Source organism: Nycticebus coucang, chromosome 11 (genome assembly GCF_027406575.1).
Source record: "Nycticebus coucang isolate mNycCou1 chromosome 11, mNycCou1.pri, whole genome shotgun sequence".
Lineage (NCBI taxonomy): Eukaryota > Metazoa > Chordata > Mammalia > Primates > Lorisidae > Nycticebus > Nycticebus coucang.
The window spans coordinates 92,915,118-92,921,117 of NC_069790.1; the positions used below are offsets into that span (position 1 = coordinate 92,915,118).

Here is a 6,000-nt window from a genome sequence, read left to right on the forward strand (position 1 = left end):
GGATTGCCTGAGCCCAAGAGCTGGAGGTTGCTGTGAGCTGTGAACCCACAGCACTCTACCGAGGGCAACAAAGTGAGACTCTGTCTCTAAATAAAAAAAAAAAATTCCCTAAATATCCACTCCACTCACAGTCTTTAAGTAGTCTGCAGGATAGACAAAATTCTGTCAGTCAAAGCTTCTATGTGAAGAAACGGAAGAACAGAGTAGTTCCATCTGCCTAAAGGACCCATCTACCACAAAAACTGAATGTAAGTTAGCAGCTTTAAAGACAGCTAGAAACTAGTCCTGAAGAATGCCTGAGCAAGCGCCTGTGGCTCAAGGAGTAGGGCGCCGGTCCCATAGGCTGGAGGTGGCGGGTTCAAACCTAGCCCCGGCAAAAAAAAAAACTCAAGTAAAAAGAATGCCTGAGCAGATGAAAACTAGTTAGGCCTTACAAGTGACTTCAAGCTTGTTTGATTTCCAAACATGCAAAACTTAACTCGAACTAATTCTTGTAAATGCCTATATTATATAAAAGCAGAACCCATGAGAATTGGTCTAACTCAACCAATTAGAAACAGACAACAAATTCAAAATTACAGGGGTATAACTAGGAACTTTCCTTTTTTTTTTTTTTTTTTTTTGTAGAGACAGAGTCTCCCTGTACCGCCCTCGGGTAGAGTGCCGTGGCGTCACACGGCTCACAGCAACCTCTAACTCCTGGGCTTAAGCGATTCTCTTGCCTCAGCCTCCCAAGCAGCTAGGACTACAGGCGCCCGCCACAACGCCCAGCTATTTTTTTGTTGCAGTTTGGCCGGGGCTGGGTTTGAACCCGCCACCCTCAGCATATGGGGCCAGCGCCCTACTCACTGAGCCACAGGCGCCGCCCAACTAGGAACTTTCCAACAGGATAGAATAATGCAACTATGTAACTGTAACCAATCCAATGTTTCCTTTGCTTTACTTCTCTGCCTCTCCTACAAAGGTCTTTTGTTTGTTTGTTTGTTTTGTTTTACTGTTTGGGATTCATTGAGGGTACAAAGAATTAGGTTACACTGATTGCATTTGTTAGGTAAAATGTCTCTTCTTGAATTTTCTTTGTGAAGTCCCCAGACCATTTCTGGTCTGAAAGTGCCCAATTTATGGAACATTGTTTGCTCAAATAACACTAAAATTTTACTGTGCCTCAGTTTACGTTTTTCAACAGCAGCCATTTGCAAAAGACAGTAAGAAGATTCTAGTGTAAAATTTTCCAAAACTGTATTAATTGGACCAACTTAAAATTTCATTTTTGTTGCTTATACGTCCTTTAAAACTCACTTAATGATCACTCAACTGGAGGTAATGAAGGACATGGTTAGGAGGCACACCTGAACCCATGATACGACCTTAACAAGCCTTTCAGAGTTCATGATGAAAATCAAGGTCGGGACTTTCTCACTAGCACACAAAACTCACCAGGGTCCATCAACACATGCATGAATAAACAAAATGTGGCCTGTATCAATGGAATGATATATATGGGATGATATGCATCAATTAAATGTAAGATTGAGTATTACACATCTATAAGAAGTAATGGAGTGCTGGTAAGCGCTACACCAAGTATAAACCTCTAAAACACTGTGCTAGGTGGAAGAAGTCTGACATAAAAGAAACCATGTTTCCACTTTTATTAACCATCCAGAATAAATAAATCCACAGGGACAGAAAAGAGATCAGTGGTTGCCAGGAGCAGGGAGGAGGAAGGAATGTGAAATAACTGCTCAGTGGATAATGCAAGTCCCCCTTTGGGGTAATAAAATGTTTTAGAACTAGACAGAGGTGACAGTTGCATAGCACTGTGGATGTACTAAATGCCACTAAACTGTACACTTTCAAGAACATTGAAAAGAAAAAAACTCAACAAAGTGAAGCCAGAAAAATCTTGACAAGATTAAAAAGTAAGATTGGAAATCAGCGAAATGTAATATAATAGCGTCACCCAAATGGAACAGGTCAATGAGAAAGATAATGACAGAATATTAATGAGGCACCCTGTGGAGACTTAGAGGTAGTTGAATACTTTAATTTCCTCCTCTGCAAGAAAGTCAGCTGATTGTATTTTAGGAGTTCCATTAAAAAAAAAAAAATCACAAAACCTTTCTAAAGTTTAAAGATCTTGGGAAATCACCTTGTTAGTATCCCCAATCAGAGTAAGAAAATACATATGGCATGACAGGAGTTTGGTCAGTGCTATACTTGAAGTAACTAAAAGCAGAACTATTGTTCAGAATCCAGATTATGTGATCCCAAGAAGGACCCTTCTGGACAAAACTCAAAATAATTTTCTGCTATTTACTAAGCTCTGAACTAGATAGATTTTTGTGAGCCATAAGACCAAAGTCTTTTGCTTCATGGCTCTTTTATCCTTCAGCTTTAAGAAATAGGTATAAAAATGACAAAAAAATAAATGAACACTCGCTGCCTAAGAAAAAAAACAAAAGTAGATTTGTGAGGGTCTAGGCTGTTTTATTTATAATATCCATGATACTGGTACTTGGTAGGCACTCATATTAAAAGATAATAAAAATGTCTGAAGAATGAGACTAATCATTGAAAACCTAAAACATATGGTGAAAAATGTTAAGTCTTCTGATACCCCACATGAAACATCACTTTTTCACCATTCAACAATCTCGAAGTCCTTCAGCCCTTTCCCCAATTACTTTCCTTTTTAATATGTCTTCATAAATTATGAAAGATTAACAATACTTAAGTACCAATCCATATTAAAACTCTGTAATTGTAATGAAACATCCATTAAGTTTATTTTGAAAGTCACTTTAACCTAGTGTTCAGTATTATTTTGACTCCTTTTTGAAAGAGAAGCCCCCTACAATGGGGACTTTGGGAACTGTGGCCCGTGTCCTTTTTAAAAAGTCCTAGTGGTGATTCAGAGAAATACCCAGGTTGACAATCACTAGACTGAACTCTTTATTTGTTCCTATTAAGAAATGCTATTTAATGAGCTGTAAGAACAATATGAGACTTGGTGAAACAAAGCTTCTACCACGTGTATAAAATTGAAAATACTGTGACTAAATCAGTAAATGGCCAAAGAATTCAAGAGAATGGCAGCCTCTAAAAAAAGAGCTGCAGGTCAATGATAGCACCCAAACCCAATGACAGTTTGCAGATTCTGCCAATTTCTTATTGAATGGCATTCAGTATGTTCTAAATTAAATGAACGTCTCTTTATACTGGATAAGGCACCCTATATGAGTAATGGTAATGTTTCCAAAACATTAGACAATGTAACAGCATACCACTAGTCCTGCCAGGTGGTCGCAGGTCCAAGGGATCTGGGTTCTGCCGTCAGCATCAACCTTGAACATCTTTGGGAATTTATACTTCCATTTATAAAATTGCAAAGATAGATAAAAAGGACCTATTCACTGACCTGTCGTGAGAATTAAATGTGCACATGAAAGCAGGTGGCACGATGCCTGCTACATGGGAAGCAATCTAATACGATTTAGTGTCATTGTACTCTTATTTCTGACCAAATGAAAAGGAAGAAAAATGTTCTATCAATTAGAAAAGCAGATCTCTATTACAGGAAAAAACAATTTTTTTTTTTTAAGGCAGAAGGTGATGTAAACATCATCTCCGCCCCCAAACAGCTAGAGAGCTCAATCTCACACCGTCATACGTGGTACAGAACTGTGAGGATAGTAGTAACCACATGAAAAGGAAATGACCGCCGAACATCAAAGGGCTGTAGAGGTTGTAAAAAGAAATAGTACCTCCGGTTTAGGAGACACTAAAACTTTACAACTGAGTCAAGACTGCGCTCCAGAGAGTTCAAACGCAACACCCGACTCAATGCCCAGCTCGGAGCTCTCCACAGGGCGCGGGCTGGGACTCCGCTAGGAAGGCGCGCTCCAGGCGGCAGCCAGGCCGGTCGCCCAGACCCAGCGCCAGGTGCAGCCGCCGCCCCGCCCTCCGCAAGCCCGGGGCGCGGGGCAGGAGACGCCGGGGCGGCGGCCCGGCCCCCCGCCAGCCGTGCTCGGAGCCCCGGGTCCTGCCCGCGCCCTCCCCGGGCCGGACGCGCGCGACGACGCACGCGCGCCCTGGGACCCGCCCCCGGCCGGCGACCACGGAGCGCGCCGAGGGTGCGCGTGAAGGTGGGCGTCCCGCGCCCCAGCCTCCCGCCGTCCCTCCCGACCCTCTCACCGGCCTCCCTCCCGCCTCCGCCGCGCGCCCGCCTTCCGGCCTCCCCGCGGTCAGTCCTGCCGGAGGCCGACGGGACCCGTCGCCTCCAGCCCGCGCCTCCGCTTCCTCCCGGGCTCCTCCGGCTTCCCCTCACCCCGGCGAGTGGCCAAGAGAAAGCCAGCTCGCCTCGGGGCCGCCTCCCACGCTGCCCCGCCGCGACCAATGAGCCCCCGCCGCCGGGAAGCCGCGCCCGCCCCCTGGCGGTGGAGGACCGAGCGGGCGCCCCGCAGGCCGGCGGGAAGGGCCGGAGAGCCGAGGGAGGGGTGTGCGGTCCCGCCGGGCGCTGCGCTATCTGAAGCTGCCACGTGGGAGCTGCCGCGGCGGCGGCGGCGGCACACGACTGGGGCGCGCCACTGAAGCGGGTAAATGTGTCGCGGCCTCCTTTCCCCATTCAGACACACAAAATCTCAGCCTCAAAGGCAGGAATTTTAAACTGACCAGCCCCATCCTGGAGCTCACCAGCTTGAATGTACGTGGTGACTATATCAACCTAGGACTTAGATACTTGCCAGCTAGAAAACGAAGTAACCGGTTATGAAAATCCTACTGGCCAAGGGTCTTTTGAGCTCTAGGAACCTTAAATGCAGGATCCAAAGAGAAAAATAGACAGTAAAAGTCATGTTTATTTTTTCAGTTAGCAACACAAGTTAGAAATGTTTCTATTAGGATGTTTTTCCACGATTGTATTGATAACTGGGAAATCGATCCCAGTTTTACTATATGAAATTTGACAACACAAGATTCTCTCATAATTCACATACATATCGCCAAATATTAACTATTATTAGATACAATATTGGAAAAATCCATAGTTGCAGAAATTAAATTGCATTAAAGAAATAACAGGGTTTGGTTATATAGTAGGTATTATGCCAAAGCTTAGATTTCCTCCGCAAATAAAAAACACATAAACTAAATAATAACTGAATTCAGGGGTTTGTAATCCATTGTAGGAGGAGGAAACCAGAAAAGAATTTTTTTTTTTTTGTATGTGCCAAACACTTAGCTGGACTTTTGTGTATGTGTTCTCATTTAATCTCACAACTCAGTCAAAGAAGACATTATTTGTGCATTACTTTAACCAATCACAAAACCAAGACTCCAAAACTCAGTTTAAATAACGTTTTCAAAAATACAAAGTAGGAAGGTGTGAAGTTGGAATTCAAACCTAGCTCCATGTAGATGCAAACAAACAAGAACTCACTTTATTATGGGATCAAAAAACCCACAACACTTAAGTGTACACATTCCTCCCTTGCACCCCTCTGTCCCACGGAAGGAATTTGTGAAGCCTCATGAGTAGGAAGGTCAGGTCCTATTTATGGAAGAGCTTTTTGCTCTACAACCAAGCTGCCCTGATTGGAAATTACATATGGTATAATCTCACAGCACCACACAGGAATGTGTTTAAAAGTCTATTCTCCATTGACCATAAGACTTGGCTTAGAACCACCTGACAGGCAATAAAATTAATAACAATGAGTGGCAACCAAAATTCTGTTGTTGTCAATTGACTGAAATAGAACAACAAAAACGGAGTTCATAGCATAACTTGAGGCTAAGTATTCTTCATGAAACATTTGCAGAATAGTATGTGTTATGAATATCTCTGTATCTGTATATCCTGGGCCTATATTGGGTTACAAATTTTTAAAAGTTGGCGGGTCACTTCTTTAGGACTCCTGTTAATCAGCCAATTAATCCACCTATAAATAAAGGAAGGTGGGAGAGGCAGGGGAAGTAATCAGGAATAAAGATTAAGTT

The 6,000-nt window shown here is 43.4% G+C and overlaps 1 protein-coding gene across 1 annotated transcript in view; it reads right to left on the bottom strand.

Annotated features, from left to right (window-relative positions):
- The window catches only part of FAM3C (FAM3 metabolism regulating signaling molecule C), a 46,999-nt gene extending 42,511 nt beyond the window's left edge, over positions 1-4,488 (bottom strand). Inside the window, exon 1 of the mRNA XM_053609347.1 lies at positions 4,198-4,488. The gene's annotated coding sequence lies outside the window, so the exon portion shown is untranslated. The remainder of the gene's footprint in view (positions 1-4,197) is intronic.
- Positions 4,489-6,000: the final 1,512 nt, after the last annotated feature.